The sequence below is a fragment of the Camarhynchus parvulus genome, chromosome 12 (genome assembly GCF_901933205.1).
Source record: "Camarhynchus parvulus chromosome 12, STF_HiC, whole genome shotgun sequence".
NCBI lineage: Eukaryota > Metazoa > Chordata > Aves > Passeriformes > Thraupidae > Camarhynchus > Camarhynchus parvulus.
The window spans coordinates 16,428,347-16,448,594 of record NC_044582.1 but is presented as its reverse complement, the minus strand read 5'-3'; the positions used below and the strand labels follow the sequence as shown (position 1 = coordinate 16,448,594).

At 44.8% G+C, this 20,248-nt stretch overlaps 1 protein-coding gene across 6 annotated transcripts in view; it reads left to right on the top strand.

Moving 5' to 3' along the window:
* Positions 1-20,248, top strand: part of FOXP1 (forkhead box P1) — a 378,109-nt gene that overhangs the window by 24,877 nt on the left and 332,984 nt on the right. The window lies entirely within an intron of this gene.

Sequence of the window (20,248 nt, the reverse complement as noted above, 5' to 3'; positions counted from 1 at the left end):
AATTAAAAAGACTTTTGGATTCATGCAAGTAGACACATGCTTGCACAAAATAACTTTTGGCTTTCCCCTAACACTTTTCAGAATAATTTAAAGGAAGAAAAGATTTGCAAACAGTTGTAAAAGAGCCATAAAAAACTGTCAAATACCAGACCTTCAGCTAATTGTAAACTGTTTTGCTCTTGGAAGTCATACAACATTGATCTCATAGTTGCTTCATTAAGAAGGTGCTTCTCTAGCACAGGAGCTGCTTGCCTAGGTAGCCATGAGCAAAAATAGCAGGAGATGTTGGGCTTCTGCTATGAATGCCCAGTATAAACTAGAATAGCTCCAGGCAACTGAAGGATTCTGTACCAAAAAGGAAGGCAAGTGTTGCAGGGAGCTGAACAGGAAAAAAGCTGCAGAGCTGAAAGCTGCTTTTCTCTGCTCCCAACTGCTTCACCCTAGAAAAGGCACAGCATCTGCAGCCCTTTGCGGGCAGGATGGCAGCGAGGAGGGGGGTGTTTTGGAAGGATCCACTGGCACAAGAGGATGCAGCTCTGGGTGATGAGTGTGGTAGCACTTGCAGGCTTCCTCTCTGACTGACTGTCCTTATGGAGTATGGTTTAATTTTCAAAGGAAGATGTGAAAAAAAAAAAAAAATCTTTTCCTGGACAGAGAATTGGCTGACATCCCCAGCCAGCTGGTTAGTTGTATATGTTTTTTTTTTTTAGGTTTTTTTTTTTCCAGTATACCAAGGAAGACAAGCATTCATGGTCACCCTTTTCTGTTTGGGATTAAAAAAAAAAGAAAACTTTTTTTTCACCAAAAAAAGGTTTTTGGTGAAAAAACTTTTCTCTGAACTCAGCTCTAATTCTGCAGCTGGGCAGTGTTTTGCTTGAAGAAGGTGCCTTATTATTGGAATTGTGTCCTTCCAGTGCTGCAAACTGGAGTGTCTGCTTCAGGGAAATATTAATAGCAACCCACTGGGTCTCATCCCTAGTGTGTTCACTCTCAGTCTCTCTCCTTTAACCAGTTTCTAAAGCTCTATCATTAAATCTCTTTAAGAAGGGAAATTCTTGCCTTTGTGTGTTGGCTGAGCTGATGAATGGTCGCCTGTTATCTGCTTGGTCCATGGCTGAGTCAGGCTGTCAGAGACACAGAGCTGGAGTCAAAGGGACTTTATTTCAGGCTCCTCTACCTCCTCTGGCTTAGCCATGGAGTGAATTCTCTTCCCATCTGTTCCTGAAGCAGAAACCTCCTGTTTGACGAGAGGGAGGACTGGGGATTTTATCTGGCCCAGCCACTTCCTTCTCGATTTCCTTCCCCTGCAGCAATCCCGTGCTGATCCTTCACCTCCAGCCATGGGTTCAGGACATGGCCTCCTTTGCAATGATTTTTTCCAGTTGCTAAACAAGGGGAGGGAGCAAATGTGTCTTTGCTCAGCCCTGGTGAATTTGGGCATCACCCATATGTCACCCCTATTGTGCCCAGTTGCTGGAATTCCAGGTCTGCCTTGGCAGGATATCTTGGTTTGCAGATGTTGATCTGCTCCTTGGGAGGTTAAAATCATGTGGGTTCTTCTACAAAAGTGTCAGCTTTTTTCTGAAAAACCTCACATGTGAGTTTTCTGATAGTAGGGCCGTGCTTACAGAGTCCAGCTTGGGTGCAGTCCTTAGCACAGGGTGTGTGGACTGTGCAGACCACTTTCAGCACAGGATATTTATTGGGCAGTGCAGCTGAAGCATGCAGGCAGGGTGGTGTTCTCCCCTACCCCAGAAGTAACTCCAGGTAGGGAGTGGGTTTCCAAACTTTAATCAGGGTTGTTCTGCTGTTTGTTTCATTTTTACTAGGTGCTGAATTCCTGGCCAAGAGATGGTGCAGGGTAGAGGATGGGGTGGACAGGAGGAGACCTACAGTGCAGCATGCAGAAGATGATCAGGGAATAGTCCAGCACGTAAAAATTCAAGAAGAAATTCCTGGGCATACAGACAAAACAACAGCAAATAGAAAAAAAAAGATAGAGCCCTGAAAATCATCTTTTGTGCCTAGATTCATACCAGGTGTCATCCCCTGTGCAATGGTCTGGTGCTCTGAGGCACGGCTGTCCTTGCTCAGGTGTGACTTGTGCGATTCATTCCCCTTCCTCATCAGAAGCACGTCAGAGAGTCACTGAACCACCCCAGAGATTTTGGCCAGGCTGACTGTAATAACTCTCAGCTTTGTGTTTTATGTATGGTATGCTTAAGTGGTTTGGAGAGCATCAGGAAATAGGAAGGGACTACGCACAGCACAGCATGGTCAAGGGAGCCCTGGGGAGTGATTCCCCCATGACTCCGAGGTGGTGAGACCAGTTGGTGTTCCCTGCTTAGTGTCTCACAGTCCTGCCCTTCTCTGACTCAACTGCTGCTCACACTGAATTCTCTTGTATCTTCTTGCCTCATCCTTTTTTTTTTTTTTTTTTAATAAATGTGTATCTTTGTTTCCAAAGCTTTGTCCATCAGGAGAACCACTAGGTTTGTGGCTGCAAAGCACCGCTCTGACTTCAGTCTGCTTTTGCATCCCTTCATGGCTTTGTTCTGCCTTGCAGAAACCAAGTTTTTCCCAACTCTCCTCAGGTTTGCCCCATTTTAACCACCTTCCTGTATCCCAGAGCCATCAGTACCTGTTCAGTGCATCAGTGCCACAAAGCTCAAACAGTCCCTGTCGGCTGGCAGCACTTTTGTTTCCCAGTTACAACCCTGTTGGGTGTGAAGGGGCCTGTCTTAGAGAATACATCTTATTTTTGGACTCTCATCTGCAGTGTGCTTTTATAGCAGCCAGCAGCACTGTCTGCCAGTGGAGCAGGGCACTGGGATCTGTCACTTACTGTCCCTGTGGGGTAGGAGGAGAATATGAGATCCTTATCCTAGAGCCAGGCAGGCAGAGGTACAGGTGATGTGCAACTGGGCAGAACGTTCATGGAAAAGAGGAAAACCAAGCATGGGCCTCCTGATGGAGTCTCCAGCTGGTGGCTGAACCCCAGGGCTGTTTTTTCCCCACAATGACACCTTTACTAGGTCTCCAGAAAGTGCCACAATATGAATATTCAGTGCCAATGAAACATGTACAGTATGGTAAACTAGGGTGAGGGATCTTGAGGGCTTGATGAACTTTGTGACAGCATTACTCTGTTGTAGGGCCACGACTGATGCAGGAATTGATTTCTCAGTTCAGGCTTCACCGTTTGAGCAGAGTTCATCCCTGTTTGCTTTTCATAATAGCATTATTGCACCTTGCTGGCAGCAGGACAAGGGAAAAGCAACCACGCAGCTTTTCATTCCTCGTGTGCTCCTGTGCAATAATCAACGGTGGTGAACACCAGCCTGACAGGCTTGGATTTTGTCTGTCTGAAATGTTATCAGCTGACTATCACGGTATTAACACTAATATAAAAGATTCCTAGTTTAACTCAGAATTTTCCAACAGCTACAGGATGAAGACCCGAAGAGTTTCAGTATTAAAGAAAAGGAGGCATACAGAGCAAAGCCATGCTGCAGTAGCAAGAATACAAAAAGATGCATCTTTCAACTTTTCTTTTTCTCCTGATCTACTTTCTGCATGACTCATGAGCTGGGCTCTAAAATGGCCTCCAAACATGCATGCATAATTTTGCACATCCCAGTGTCTGCATATGCAGTGCTCTTAAATATCCCGAGGCTCTGGCTTTGCTGCTGGGGCGGAGCAGGGAAGGGGCAGAGGAGCTCATCCCCAGAAGGGCCCAAATTTGTGTTAGCATCCCTTTCCTGATGGCCTTACCCAGCCTTCCAGGTGCTCTGGTCAACCACCAGCATCTGTGCACCCTGTTCCTCTCCACAGGTTTGTGCTGGGCTTGTTAGCTTGGAAAATGTGTCTGTTTTTAGTGTTTTGTATTGGGTTGGGGTTTTTTTTTATCTTTTGGGGTTTTTTGGTCCTCTTCTCCTATGAAAGGCATAGCCATAGCAAGGAGTCAGGGGCTTTATGAGTACATTCTGAGTGTATTCCAAGAACTAGCTGGACAAGGGAAGTCTAAAGGAGAGCCAAGCTTTGGAAAAAGTCCCATATGAAGCTTTAGAAATGACGCTGTGAGCACCTTTGGGTGATGGCATTGCTTTTTTTGCTTTTTACCAATATGGCAGTGGGTCCTGCCACCTCTGCTCATGGAATCCGTAAATAAATAGGCTAAAAATGAAATCCACTTACCTTTTTGTCTTTTTCTTCCAGTGATTCCTGATGGAAACCCTTTTAAAGCAGTAGTCTTATCTGTGTTGCTCATTTTTGTAGAATAATTAGGAGCTCCTGAGTGGCTCATAGGTGTTGGAACAGGGTTTTCACCCTCAGGAGGGGATGTACAAACTGTTTTCAGCGGAGGTAACAGAGGCCAGTTAACAGTCAGTCAAGGATGGCTTTTTCAACAGTTTGTGATAATAAACCCCAATTTTGGGGGCTATGTGCAGGTGACATCCCCATTTCTGAAGGTGGCCTGTGTGTGCAGTGATTCTCGACATGTGTTTCGGTGCTGCTGTTGTCTGGGGTAGGGTGAGCATACCTGACATAGCAGAAAGGTGTTGATTTGATTAAAATCTGCCTCTATTGTCTGGCAGCAGCCCTGAAGCCCCCTTTTACCCTTTCTTCTTGCAGAAAGAAGTGCAATTTTCATTCAGCATAGATGTTTCCCTTTCATCCCTGAAGCTAATTTTTTTTTTCCTGCAGCAGTTTTGGTGAAATTATGTATCACTTGTGATAATTCATTTTAAAAATTCCTGAGCTGTGTGGCGTACTTTCATGAAAATTCATTTAGATAAAATTAGATATTATTGTTTAATGAGGTGGCATTTCAATTTAGACCTTGCATCATGCATATACCAAGAGTTTTTTATGGAATAGTTAGGTTCATTTGAGTAATAAAGGCTGAATCATGGGGGCTTTAATTCTTAATCGCTGTGAGGATTGTTATCTGTGGGATGTGAGCTGTCTTAGTGGTATTCAATCAAGTGTCCACTTAGCCGTGACCAGAAGTAATTGCTCCCAAGTGGGTTGCACAATGACCTGTTAATACTTGCTTTGACCCTCTGACCTTGTCTGCCCCATTGTTTAGGATTTTATAGCGAGCGAGTCTGCATTTCTGTGGGGTCAAGTAGATATCTGAGGTCAAACATTTTCTGATTACTCCACAGTGTACACTGTAAGTCTGTGGGGTTGTTGCATAGCAATAGTCACCGCTCCAGAGCAGGACGCGCGGGGTTGGGAAATTGTCTTCCTGAATGCATGTAAACAGTTTAATATTTTACTGAAAGAAGTTCATCTTGTAAATTAGGTATGAATAATACATTTGTAATTACTACTCATGTCTTTAAACACTTGTGTCTTAATTGGCTTGGGTATTTTTTTAATGTATTTGCGTTTTGTCTGGGAAGTTAATTGTAACTTGCAGAGATGGCAGACGAGTTGCGTAGACTGGGAATGGCTTCGTCCTGCATCCCTTCGGCACCTGGGCTTGTGTCAGTGCTTTTGGATGAGTTGAAATGGGGATTGCTTCATCCCTGCCTTGAACTGCTGCCACAGACTGTTTTATGTGCCTCTCACAGCCTTCCAGAATTAGTTTGACCTACTTGTTGATGACTGCGACCCGTGGCCAGTTGGGATGTCCTGTATTAATTTATTGCCATATTTAAATGTTGCTGGAAGTGTGGTCATATTGTGCAGTCATTTGCAGGGGGACTGGCCGTGTTGTGTAGCTGAAATGTGGTGTTTTCTTAGCAGTGTATCTGGCACAAACAAAGCCTTGGTATTGTTTGTAGCACTACTCCCTCTTTTCATGTCGTGTTTCCTGAGTTCAGTAGCCAAAACACTTCTGCACACCCTTCAGCCTTGTGGGTCAGCTTTGCTCTGAACTAGCTTACATGCCCATCTCTCTGCATTGCATCCTAGTGCAAATATTTTGATCATCACTCCCTGAGCAGGGCTGGTGGGATGACACAAAGCAGTTGGATCAGGATACAGTTTGGGGACAAACACAGCTAGCGTTCCTCTGAGAGAGGCAGACTATAGGCAACTGAGTAAGCAAGAAGCGAGTGCTAGAGACAAAATTATATAGCATATGTGGGGGAGAAAAACAAAACAGTGACTCTGTTTCCACTGCCAGAATATTTCAAAACAAACAAACAAGAGTGCACAGCAAAGCACGCCTTGCAGCGATGGGAACCTGTGGGTTTTCCTCACTGTGCCTCACTGTGAGGCTGTGAGTGGATCTGCTCCTGCCAGAATGTTCTGGAGACTTTGGACTGTCCCTGCTCCGATTCTCACTTAATGTTGCTTCACTGGATGGAGCCATCTCTTGTCCTGGGGCCTGCAAAGATCCCTGGTAAGCAGGACCAGGAGTGAGGAGCTTCAGGATCCTTCCCTCCGAACCAGTAGGGTGGGGAGGCTCTGGGGTCAGTGCTGGAAAGGCAGCACTTCTTACAAGGTGCATGTTTAGGGTGGATGGTTATAAGAAGAGTGTATCAGGACAAGAGCAAATGGTGCCAAGTTGTGCTGTGGAAGAAAGTTTGAATATTATGAAAACTTTCCCTGAAAAGATGGTCAGGCACTGAGCAGTCTGCCTGGAGATGTGGTAGAGTCACCATCCCTGGAAGTGTTCAGAAAATGTGTGGATGTAGTGCTGAGGTACATGGTTTAGTGGTGAACTTGGCAAAGCTGGGTTAATGGTTGGACACTGGGTCCCACACTGGGAGAAAGATCTTGTGCCCAATCCAGAATAAACAGAATATTTCTTTACTTTCAAAAGGAATGCAAGCAGATGTCGTGGAAATGAAAGATACCATTCAACACTGATGCTGCAACCTTGATCTTGCTTTTTAAAAAAATTTTTTTTGGTTTTTTTAAATGTGGGAAAAGATCTGAGATGTTACAGAGGGTTTTGGGCAAGCCTGCATTTCCCACACGCTTGGGTCTGTGCAGTGCCTTTGTAGGTGGTGTGTGGTTTCTGTCAATCGTCAGTCAGGTGCTAATGGTGATAGAGCTGCATTCAGCCTCTGAACTCAGCGCTGATCTCTGCAAGCACATTTATACAAGCTGGGGGAGCTGCAGGCTTGTAGCCACACTTTTCAGCCATCTCTAGAGTTCCCTTCTGTAGCTCAGGCGAAGGCAGGATTCCACTTCAGCCTCAGACATTGCTGTGATGAGCCCTTCCTTTGCTGTGATATCAATTTAGCTATTTCATCTTTTCCCCTGCAGACTAAGCAGCAGCACAGATTGGCTGTTATAATTAATTTTGTGCAGGAAGCAAGAGCTGAATGTTCCAGCACCTCCAATTTTCATTTTGGTCGAAGAGGGCATTCTTCATACCTGCTGCCCTACTGCTCTTCCAGTTACAATCCTTTCCAGAAAAATACGACACTTCTCATGGGACTGGATCTGGGGTTGGAGATGAAGGTTTAGGGGATCAGTGTAGCATCCTTGTTGGATGCAGATGGGAGCAGCTGTTGATCCAGGTGAACAAAAAGATGAAAAAAACTTGTGACAGTTGTTGGGGCATTTTGTGGCATTTTGAGCTTTTCCTGCTATAACTGGTTGCATCTTGTTGCTTTTCTGAATCCACTATAAAGACTGCATCACAAGAAAGTGGAACTCCTGTGGCAGCCCAGCCATGTCCTCGCGTGATAACGGTGCAGTGTGTCTCCTTCCCTTAGTCTGTGTTTTGAAAAGGTTTTTTTATTAATGCTATGTACCTGTTAGTGTGGTCCTAGGATGCCTTGCAGAGCTGCTTCTGCCAAGCCCTAAGAGTTGTCAAAACTTTAAATGAGAAGCAGCGGCGCTCGGCACCTTCCAGGATAGAGCAATTTAAAAAAGAAGAAAAAAATAAAAAAAAACAAACCCCGCACAACAAAAAACATGAGATGTAGTTATGCAAATTATGACCTTTAAATGCATTTTATATTTGGATTGAAGTTGCTAACGCATTCTTTCCAAGTTCTGTCTTTTCAGTGCAATTCTGCTTCAGGTGCTTCTCTGTACCGGCGGAGCCGAGCGGTGCCGGTGGGAGCGCGGGACACGATCACTGGGAAAAGCAGCCACCGTGCTCTGGGATGGGCACTGCTCAGTGAGAGACGAGCCTGAATAGGTGGATTTTAATTTCTCTGGAGGGTCTGAGCACGTTAACTAGGTGGCAGATTCCTCATTAGCTAGATGGATTAAAATGGGTATCGTGGCTGATGCCTATCCTGACTAATACGTGTAAGTAACAGCTCGCTCTACTAGAGCTATTGGATGTGGCTTGGGTGGAGGAGAGGAATTGGCTTCTGCGGAGGATATTTGCAAAAAGTCACATTTCCACCATATGTTAGCAGGAGTCTCTTTGGATGCAGGTTTTGGATGGAGTCCTCTGTTGCTGTAATCTGGTTTGTCCTTTTTCTACCACTAGTTCTGAATCATACCAACTACTTGGACTCTTCTCTGTTTCCTGAAGGACAGTGGGAACATTTCTGCTGGCTCAGCTGCCTTTCGCCTCTTACTTCATCTTGATGAAGAAGTAAGGTCTGGAGCACTGAAGGAGAAATTTTGTGTCAGTAAGGAGTGAGAAGGGCCGCAAAAAAAAAAATCAGGAAATTCTGCCAAATTTAAAAAAAAAGAAGAAGGAAGGCACCATGAACCTCATCAATCCTGATTTAGGTCTGGCTTGTGACAAATCATTATGTAGGAAGGGAGATATCCCTTTAATTTTTAATAGCTTTGCCGTGAAGTTTTATTAGGCAATAATCTGGATCCTGAGTGGATAAAAGATAAGTGTGAGGGCCAAGTAATTCTTTCCCCTCCTGTACAGCTGGGAGAGGGAGAGAGGGGTCATGGCGAGCCGGCTGCCTCCTGAAGCTCAGAGCAGCATCCTTCAGTGTGCCACAGGCTCACCGAGCGCTTCCAAATGGATGTTTACAACATAAATATGTTCAGGATGTGGGTAGCGAGAGAAGTGTGGGAATAGACGCGAAGGTGCATGGGAGTGGGGATGTGAAGGGGGAGGTGTGAAGAGAGCCAGGAGAGTGTGATGCACATTTTGCAGATAACTTCTCGTCGGGTACCTCTTTCCAAAGCCTGGGTGTGGACTGGCTGCTCCTACCAGCGTGTCCTGGGGCTCTCTGTTCGCTGCAGAGAGGTTCTCTCCCCATCTCCCCCGTCCCTGCTCACCTCACCAGCCCCTTGCTTCCAGAGCGCTTTATTTCCAGGGGCCAGCGGCTGATAATGAGCGCACATTGGTCAAGTAGCTTAATTTGTAGTTTGGTGGTTGGTGGTTGACGTTTTCCACCGTATTTCCCAGGCACTGAATGCAATAGACACTTCACTGGCACTTAATAAAGCAGTGCAGGGCACTCCTCGATAATACAATCCTTATGCCAGCCCGGCTGCTAAACTAGGAGTCCCTCAGGCAGTAGCAGACAACTCCACTTGGCGTTGCTGCTTGTTTTACTCCTGTCTCAGATGACTAGGCAGCATTTCAGAGATTTTAAGGCAGTGTGTTATTGCAGTATCTGGGATGAAATTACCACTTACAGATGTAGAGGTGACAATCTGACTCCCTTTGGCTGTTGAGCTCCGGTGGCTTGGCCAGGCTGGTGGTGTGGGGTACCTTCACTGCACTGTGACAACCAGCAGAAATGAGCATCTGGCCCTCTCTTGTCATTTTCCCCCCTTCTTTTTTTGAACATCTGCTCACCTGATTGTTTTCTGGTTTTGTTATTTTTTCTTCTTTTTTTTTTTTTTTCCTTTTCTGTGGCTCTTTTAATTTGTGGTGAATGTGTATTTAATGTAAGTAAGATGTTAGCTTCTGTCTAGTTTTTCAGCGACCATTCCAGTAATTACTGGAGTACCTTTGAATGCTACAGCTGCTATTTCTAAGTTAGGGAATCACATTTTCCAGGCATTTATAACTGAACTCACATGGGTAAAACTTGGCATTCAGATTGCCATCCCACATATCTTATTTGGTCTTGATCCTTTAAGTTAGTGTATCAGCTTTGTATTTGATTGAAATGGTAAAAATGGCTTCTTGCTGCTTTGGGTGGGCTTGTAGTGGAGTTGTTTTATGAAATTGTTTTAATTTTTTCAGAATTCCATTGGTTTGGGCCCTGAAATTACTTTTTTTTTTGACCACTGCTGTAGGCTGGTGTCTCTTTGCTTTTTTCTTTTTTTTTTTTCCCCTCCCTCTCTGTCCTCCTTAGCCCTTATTAGTGTGAATCAGTCGCTATTATTTTAATATTACTTAGGTTTTTTATATTGCGTCTCTAAGGAACTTCTCAGAGCGTGGTTTGATCCTTTCTGCTGATGTCAGGCAATCTCTTCATGCCAAAGGATGTTGGCTAAGGCCAGGCTTCCCCCTGTGCCCTCGGTGCTGTGAACTCAATTTTTCCAAGTGCTGCTGGAGAGCTGCGCGCCAAGTTCCTGTTGATTTTAGAAGATTTAAAAAACAACCACCACGGTTTTAAATTCAGCTTATCCCTTCATCACAAATAGATGCATTCTGTCCATAGGGTTGGGATGCCCCTGGGTTGGCTGTGCTGTGGCAGTGCTTTGCTTTGCATTGTTGGAATGCTGGGTGGATTTGAGGATGTCCCAGTGCTGTCGTCACAGCTCCAGCCCAGAGGCTGCTCTGCAGCATGAACTGGCTCGCTCTCTTTTTCTCTTCCTTTTTTCCTTTTCAAACTGCATTGTCCGGCCCAGAGGAAATACAATTTCTGCAAATTTTTTTCTGCTCAGAAAGTGTTGGGTTTGTGCTGTTTTTGGTGGGGTTTTTTTGGTTTTTTTGGTTTTTTTTGGTTTTGTTTTTTCATTTTTGAAACCGTTTTCTGGCTCTTACAAGTTGAAATGTAACAAGGGGGGAAAAAAGCCCAAAGGAAGAGATCTGAAGTTTGACCTCTAAACATGCTTAGTAGATAGGGTGGAAATTACAGAGGTTTTCTATGGAGGAAATAGGGTACAATGTGTGGTTTGTTTCTGTGGGCAGGTGTGCCAAATGTGGGGCAGATGAGTTAACAATAAAACCTAAAATGATTGATCTGGTAGAGCTAAGGACGTAAATAAATTATATTATTCAGTAATACAAATGTAGTGAAAAAGTCTCAGTCATAGAACAAAAGCCTAAGAATGCAGCTGGATTTAATCATCTGCTAATATTAATTTATACCATTGATATCAGCAATAGTTTATTCCTATTTTAATATTTGAGCTGCTTAACTCTTATTTGTGATAAATGTCCCTTTTATTGGACAAGTAAAATGATGTCTCACATGTAGTTATGCTTTGATGACATGCATTCAGGAGAGAAATATACAAACTTGGAGGATAGATGGTGGAGTTTGACTTGAACTCTGGTTTTATTTCCATTTTACTGGAAGTTGGTATTTATAGGCCCTGCAGTACTTGGTGCTCCCTGCTTCTGCCATGGGAGGTAGATTCAGATACATGAGCCTGGAGGAGCACCCATTTGTTTTCCAGGATCAATGAGGTCAGGAAAAGTTGTGCAAACTGTTTTTAAGTGGCTGTTCTAAATTAGAATAAATCTCTGTTCCACCAATTAAGCTTTGAATGCACAGCTGATACTGCTCACTATTTTAAACAAGCAGCATAATAAACACAAAAAAATGAAATATTTCAGAGAAAATACTTGGAGGGTTGAGACATTAATTTAGACATTAATTTTCCCATATACAATCTGTTTCACAGGGATTTAAAAAGCATTATTGCCACCCTGGGTGCACTGGAATAAAGATGAAACAGCACCAGGGAATGACTGTCCTGTGAGCTGTCTGCAGGATACTCAAGGCAGAAAATGCCCCAAAATGTCCTGCCTGTGGGTGTGTGGTGGGGTGGGTTCCCCTGCCCCAGGACCTGCAGGGAGAGCATCCAGGCAGGACTGCGGATTCTGGCTCACGGGCGTTCTCAGAATCGCTTAAACTCGGGGAATTCATAACTTTGGAATTCAGCAGATTTGCACAACTCCGTGCATCTGCGCCTCCGCCGGCTTCCTGCCTTGCTCACCCTGAGCATCCCGGGCTGAAAACCTCGTGGTTGCAGCCCCACTCACGGGTTTGGGCTCCTGAGCATCTTATCAGCAGCCCTGGGAAGGTGAAATCGGCCACTGGAGGGAATGGCAGTGCTGGGGCAGCCCAGGCTGGGCTGGGGCGGCTGCTCTGTGGTTTGTTGTGTCTGGTTTGGTTCCTACTTTTCGAGTTGCAGTTGCATTTGGTCATTGGAAGCTTGTTTTCCTAGTCTGGCCAAGCCAGCAGGATCCCCGTGCGCTGCAGGGGAACATAAAACATCAGCCTTTAAGCTGGAGTGCTCAGTAGATAAGGATTTTAAGACTCTTGCATCATGCGCTGTGTCTTATGGGCTTACTTAGTATACTCCATTTGATTTAATTTAGATATTGAATAAGGAGAAACACTTTAAAAGCCAGAAAAAGTACTGCACGTTGTAGCGCCTCTTCTTTCCCCATTGCCTTAAAGACAGATGGCCGGGAGGGCCAGCTTAGGCTGTGATTACATTTATTTAATTGTAGGCAGTAACAGGGTGTTTTCAAACTGCTTAAAAATGATGTTACGCCTTATCTGTGAAGTGTTTCAAAAAGCCAGCTAGAATTCCTTGGGCTTTTGTTTTCTTTCTTCTTTTCCGTGACTGAAGGTAAAGAGTAAGTTTTCAACCTTTTCAGGGATTAGGAAATGTGCAAAATTAGTGCATTATTTCAATCGTGTTCATGGGGGAGGGCATGAAAGTCAGTGGGTGGCTCTGCCAGTGGTCTTCCCCTTCGTTTCCCATCCCATAAATAGAAATACAAACTGTAACCGAGTAGTTGCTGTAAATGTAGCTTGAGCACTGCTGGGTAGCCATTTATCCTGCTGGAAGGTTTGGTTTGCTGTGTGTTTGTGTTGGCAGCACTGGGGAAGGCTGGGGAGCAGGAGGTGCTGTTGGATGGCGTTCCCAGGAAATTGGGAGACCCTCTGGTGGGGCGGCAGTGCTGCCCGAGGGGTCGGACGTGCTGGTGTCACCACCCTGCAGGAGGCTGTGACAAGGGGCTGCTGTCTGTGCACAATATATTAGCAGAACAGCAAACCTGCCCCAGAACATTTCAGTGCAGCAGCGAGCGGGGAGCTGGCAAGATAAATGAAATATTTGCAAGTCGTAAAGGAAGCGGGTTCGGGAGTTCTGAGGTGGGACTGGGATTGTTTGCAAAGATCCCTCAGCTGGCCAAGATGCTTGTGCTGGATTTCATCACTGTAACAGGCTTGCGTGCCTTTCACTAAACACCACAAAAAGTGCCTTTGGATTATAACAGATTTGCATTTATTATTTTATATAGCATATATTTATATAATGCGCTCTTGAATTCATTTATATATATAGATAACTTTGCATTTGAGATTATTAGTTGTTGCATGAATCTGCACCATCCTGCAGTAATCATGGCACATTCTCTCTCAGTCAGTGAGAGCCTGGAGGATCTTCAGAGTGGGTGAAAATTATCCCAGACATAGATTTAAAAAAAGAAAGGGGGGGAAAAAAAAGGGCAAAAGAAAAGCAGGCCTCCCAAAAGCTGTGGTGGAACCTGGTATTAGCAAATGCTTCTAGGAAGTTTGACTGAGAGCCATATGGCAATGTGGGGAGTATTATCCATCGCTCCAGAAGTTGGTCTCTGAATCAGCCTATTGACTTCAACAGCACTTAATCATGTGTTTTAGTTCTTCTTTGAAAAGGCTCGCATTCCTGAATCATGTCCTCCGATTTTAACCACTAGACGGTACTTTGTTGTGTGGTAGCAGACAAGTTCAGTCATATTTCTGTGACTAAGTTTGCAAGTTGTGACTGCATCACTTGTGAAGTATGCTGATGAATATTCCCCTTCTTATCAGAATCCAAACATTTGCTGCTGTTCCTGAATTTTAGGGTGAGACTCAGTCACTTCTGGGAAGGAGCTGGTGGGATGCTGTGGGATACTTTAAATGTTCTGTGTTCATCTGTAGCGTTGTGGATGCTGTGGTGGAAACAAACAGAGGCAAAACCAGTGATCTCAAATTACTGCCTTGAATTCTGCTTTCAAAATCCCTGAGTGTTGGTGGTGATCAAGGCCATAAAATAAACTGAGAGCTAGTCATGCGGGTCCAGATTTGGATTGTATTTGGATGCTGAAGGGATTGCGGAGCCTCAGATGTGGCTCTGCTGTCTCAGGGGTGATTTGGACTCTGGTGGTAGAAAAGGTGGGTTGGTGTGTCTTTTTGGGATGTGCTGATTTGTGTCCCTGGCATGCACAAGTGCCCCCTGCCCTGGTGTTGGTGCGCAGGTGGAGTTGCCAGGTGCCACCCGTGGGCTGCAGGGAGCCAGGTCTGGGTGCCAGGAGGTCCCGTGCAGAACTGCAGGGGAGGTTTGTTCCCCTTTCTGCTGCAGGAGTTCCTGGGGATTCCTGCTCTATTCTGTCCTTTATTAAAAGGAAACTCAGGGCAAACCCCTGTGCCACTACCTGGCTTGGCACACAGAGTGCAGAAATCCCCGTCCCAGCCCTCTCCTGGCGAGGGGGTGCATGGGCTTTGCTTTCATCCCTAAGATTCATTATATTTCAGCAGAATTTTTTGTCTCACCTTTCTGTGTTTTTACAGCTAAAGCAGTTTTTACTTCCCAACTTTCAACATCTGGAATTCGGTTTCAGTTTATTAAAAAAGAAAAAAAAATCATAATCCGCAGTCTGGATGAAACACCAATGCCTTTGTATTTGTCCGCAATTTTGAGTTTCAATTTTGTATTCTTGGTAAATGCCAGACGTCCCAAGTCCTTGCGTGTTCAGTAGCTGCCGTTCCTTAGGCTTAAACCATTTTTTTTAATTGATTTTTTTTCCTGTTAGACACTTTTCTAATTGGGGATAATACCAAAATGATTAATCAAATTAAGCATGAGAGCGGAGTGGCTGGTGCACAAAGCTGTGTATTGCTGCTGGGTTCAGCAGTGAGGTTCTCTCCCTGTAGCTGTAGTTCCTTAATGGGCCTCTTAGGCTCTGTTGGTTTTTTTTTTTTTTTAATAAGGTGCTGTGTAGATCCCATTGACTTCAGTTGTTGATTGGGATGCCTGACAGCCGGGAAATTAAGCCCCTTCTTTGTGACCGAGTTGAAGGCCAGATTTTCAAGGATTTTCGAATGCTTAGCACCCATAATTGGTGTTAGATTTTTTTTTTTTTTTTTTTTGGAAAAAGTTCACTTCGCATTTGGACATATAAATAAGGGTGAGAGATTATGCTACTTGTAGCGACTGGTGCTGCTGGGATATAATGAAGTGTCTTTAGCACAGCCTGACTAATGAGCTGGTTACTTTACTGTCCCAATAAATTTTGTTCTTCTGCATTTCTGCCTTGCTTGCGGATGCTGAGCATTCCTGTATATTCTGCTCCTGGAGGAAAAACTTCCTTGCTTCAGCTGCATTTTTCTGTGTTTTCTATAGTGACTGTGAGGGACAAGGAGGGGGCAGAATGAGTTGAGTAAATTAGACAACTGTTGGAAAAAAAGGGGGACATGCAAAATCAAGTGTTCTACTTGCGTAATCTGTTTAACACCGGCGAGCTTCGGAGCCTTGTGGGACACGGGAATAAAAGGAACATCTGTGCAGACCACATGGCATGCTCCAGAGGAGCCCTCCGTCCCAGGCAGCTCTGCTCTATTTGCAAATAAAAGCTCCAGCCAACATCAAAAAGTTGAGGTGGATCCCGGCTGAAAGGGGAGAACAAATGTTACCACTCGGTGCAATGAGGTTCCCCTTGCAAGCAGACTTTGTGGTCTTTTTTAAGGAGGCTTTGGACATGTGTTTTTAATGCAGTTTATTTAAAGGGGGGAAAAAAGAGGAAAAAGGGGGGGAAGGAAAAAGGTTATTTATTTTGGAGAAAATATTGTCTGTATTGAAGCATTTTAGCTGATCATCTCAAGCTGCAATCAAAATATATTAGGTAGAAATAAGAATAAGAATGTTAGGAGTTTTTTTGGGGGGGGTATATTTTGTTTGATTGGTTTTTGGTAGTTGATTTTGTTTTGTTTATTTTCTCTCTTTTTTTTTTTCTTTTATTTTCCCCACCTGGATGTAGACATCCTGAGATCTCAAGGTTTTCCTGTCTGATCTTACTCCCTTTATTTTGCTGCTGGTTCTGGGGCTGATAAACAGCTCCATGGTTAGGCAGAGCCCTGGGGAGCTCCTCTGGCCTCCCTCCCCCAGGACACTCGCCAGAGGGGAGGGTAAACAAGCCAGCAGTACATTTTATTTCCATTTGGAACCTGTTAGAGTGCAAGGACATGTCTAGTTTGGGGCTTTGGGTTTTCCAGATAGGCTGTATTGCTTTTAACAGAGTCATGTATCAGCAAGCCTGGTAATCTGTATCAAGAAGGCACGTATTTTTTAATATGTAAATAGGAAAGGATGGTGTTTCATCTTTATTCCAATGTACCCAGGGTGGCAATAAAGCTTTTTAAATCCCTGTGAAACAGATTGTATATGGCAAAATTAATGTCTCAACTCTCCAAGTATTTTCTCTAAAATATTTGAATTTTTGCGTTTATTATGCCGCTTGTTTAAAATAGCGAGCGATATCAGCCGTGCATTCAGAGCTTAATTGGTGGAACACAGATTTATTCTAATTTAAAACAGTCACTTAAAAACAGTTTTGTATATATGTATACATGGGCACAACTTTTCATACAGTTGTCTGTTTTGGAGCAGTCTCTTAGGCACTGATGTACAAGTTGAACCTGTTTTCTTTTGTGCAACATGGCTTTGAGAAATCATTAGCTAAAACAGGGTTCTGTGGTTCCAGTGCAGTCAGTAAACAGCCTGACATGAGTCGTGCGTGAGATGATTGAAATTCTGCCTTTGATCAGGCCTGGATTGTGCCAGATACAATCCCAAGGTGTGTGTCAATGCATGTGTGGATGTATTCGTGTGTTGGTGAAAGCTGCTTCAATGAAAATTTGGCCAAGTAGCAAAATAACCTGTTCATCAGCAATTGCCCCAGCAGGATGATGATGGAAGAGCAGCAAAAGGAGCTGAAGCCATGTGCTCATCAATGTCACCCTCCCCAGGCAGGGCATGGCTATCTGGAGGTGCTTGAGATGGTTCTCCTCCTTTTTCAGTCACATTTGTCATTCCTCTTTTTTTTCCTCAGCCCCTTTCTGACTCGTCCTGTTCTTTGCCATAAATTTTTAAAGACTTCTTCTCTGCCACCTGTTTTCTCCTTTAAGCTGGGCTCTGTTCTCATGGCCCTTGTGGTGCTGGGGGGATGTTTTGCAGCTTTGGGGGGGTTGGTTCAGGTCTCCTGGCCAGATCTCTGTAGCAGTCCCTGAGTCGCTCCGGTGGAGCATGGGAATTTCAGATACACTTTCTTGCTTGCTGTTTTCTCCCACTGCACCTCTTCTCATTCCCCTGTGCACACAGGGATGCCTCTGCTGCCTCTCAGGTGTGTCCTGCCCTTTGCAGAGCTCCCTCACACCCAGGCAGCCCTTGGCATGGGTGGCACTTCCAGCCTGTGCCACCCAGGCGCTGCTGGCTGTGGTGCTGTTCCTTTACAACATAAACTCTTGACAGCTCTGCAGTGCATCAGGAACTTCAATGCAGCCAGTTTTGCAGTTTGATGTAGGAATTATGCTCTGGGTTCCTTCAGAGGCCCCAGGAGCAGCTGGACCCCAGGGTGGAGATGCACAGAGAGAGGGAAAGGTGAGGGACCTCATGCTGATGAGATGAAGTCCACAGTGATCTGCCCGATTGTCTGAGCTGTGTGCCTCTGCCTTTGAGATTTAAACAGTGAAATATTAAAACTTGTCTTTCAAATCTGCTCAATATTACAAAGATTAATTTTTGTTGGGGGCAGATTAATAGGTTTCCTATTCTGATTAATACAGTGATAATAAAAACGTTGTGATTGCTGGAATTAATGAAGCCCAGATTCCTGTTTCAAGGTTTGATTGACTTTGTACTTCAGTTATGCTAAAGCTGCTGCATCTCATTGCCCCTTATCGAGCTGGTGCCTTCTAAGAATCTGTATGGGAGCAGGGCAGTGCAGAAGGTTTGTGTTAGAGGGCTGTACTGGAAGCCCTGTCAAAAAAATCTTTTGGGGAAGGTTTGCCAAAAACTGATCAAGGGTTTTGCTTATGTTGCAGCAGTATTAGAGTTTCTGTGTCTTCAACCCAGCGTGCTATTTTTGTGAAAGTTGTGGAAGAGGAGTGGCCAACTCAAATGTGTGGGCACATCATTAAAAGCTTCAATTTGTCAATGCCAGATCGAACTCGAGTGTGTGGGCAGATCATTAAAGGCTTGAGTTTATCAGAACCGATCTATAATCTGTTCCTCTCGCTCCTCCACCCTCCCCCCCAGCAGTATGGGTTGTTTCTCCAGGTTCTCCAGCTCTGAGGTCCATGGAAGAGCCTGAGCTGGCTGTGTGCCCCTAGGCTGTGCTGGGCTCAGCCTGGAGCTGTGCCTGGAGCCACTGGGTTCGGAGGCCACGAGTGGGGCAAGCCCCGGAGCTAATGCCGTGAGAACTCGTGTCTTTGGGAGCTCTCTGCTCCCATTAATCCAAGGGATTCAAAAGATGCAGGTGGGGCTGGGTGCAGAAAGTACATGGTGATCATGTAGGCTTTGTTCCCTTGGGAAACCTGGCTGAAGAAATGTTTTGTGGAGTGAGGTCAGTTTTTGATGGCGTAAGAAGCGTCAGTTTTTCCAGGTGCACTGTCAGAGTTCAGGGCAAGCTGGATGGAATGTCTTTGCCTCCTCCCTGTACTGCTTCTTATTCCTCAGGTAGGAGCTCTCAGCTTCCAAATCTGCTTGTTGGCACAAGGGTGCCAAGATACTCCTTATGCTGAGGAAGGATGTGAGGAGTGATCTGCAGGTGAGGACCGTGCTTCTGTACACTGTAGCCCTCATCTTCTGCAGACCACATATATTATTTAGACAATAATTTTGCTTCAAAAGTCTTGAACATAAATTTTTTGAGCAAGCAGTGGCTAAAATGAGCCTCGATTCCTCATCTTCCAAAGAGGGCTGGTGATACTTTCCTGCCCTACAGATGTATCATGGATAAAGATTAGTTGAATTTTGTGTGTGCAGCAGGTCAGCTGGAGAAATCTTGTCCCAACATATGTAGATGCAGCTCTCTGCTCAGCTGCAAACCCATCTGCATATCTGTCATCAAGCACAGCAATAAAGCAAGGCTCAGATGTGTATTTCTGACACTGCTCTGTTGCTTCTCTCAAGTGCTCTGCCCCTCATGAATAAAATACAACCAGTGCAAGATGCAGGTCACTTTTGGTTTGCAGGTATTGCAGAGTCTCCGAGAAAGAAGTCATTTTTAGCATAAATGCTGTTTAAAAACCCCTTTTGGATCTATTTTTATTGTGTAGCACAGTTTTTTAATAGGGTCACACAGGCCCTATATTTAGATATCTGAACCCTTGTGATCTTTGAGCCGTTGCGCATTCAGCAAAGAACGGGAGAAAGCCCCAGGGCCACAGAAGTACCTGGATTTTGTCTTACAAAATTTCATGCGGTTGTTGCTAAGACAGAAGCTTCCAGATGTTGCTCAGGAAGGCTGCAGTGGACTGCCAAAATAATTAACTCCATGAGGTTAATTTGGGGCCGGCAGTACTTGCCCCTGTCAGAGCCCTGGTGGGTGCTGAGCATCCCCACTGCCTTGGGGATGCTGTTGAGGGTGAGGATTGAGGAATGAAGGGCTCAGAAGCACCACAGGTGATTTTTGCTTTCATGCTTTTTCCTTTTCGAGTCTTTCAAGGTGTTTTTCTCCATTGCAAAGTTGGCTTTGTCCCCTGGGGTTTATGCTGCAGGTCCCTGTCGTGCAGAGGTCCTGGGAGCAGAGGCTCTCCCAGGTGTTGGTGCATTCATTGGGGCAGAGTGTGCCCTTCCCCAGTTTGGGCAGGCACCAGAGCTGCTGTTTAAATCCCATGTGGTCTCATGGATGTGATGCAGAACAAGCCCTGGGAACACCTCTGGTTGTATTTCTAAGCATGAGTTGTTACTCAGTGCAGATACTGTATCAGTGAAGATACTATACATCTTATTTTAAAATACCCTTATTAGTAAAATGGGTGTTGCATTTGTACAGGGAGCAGCTTCCTCTGAGCTAAGCTTAAGCTCAATCTGTGTTACTAATAGCTGGGGAAAAAAACATACTAATTGGTATTTCTTAACTGATGTTTGCAAGTTTTGCCTTTCCACCCTGAACATCAAATAGTTTTTA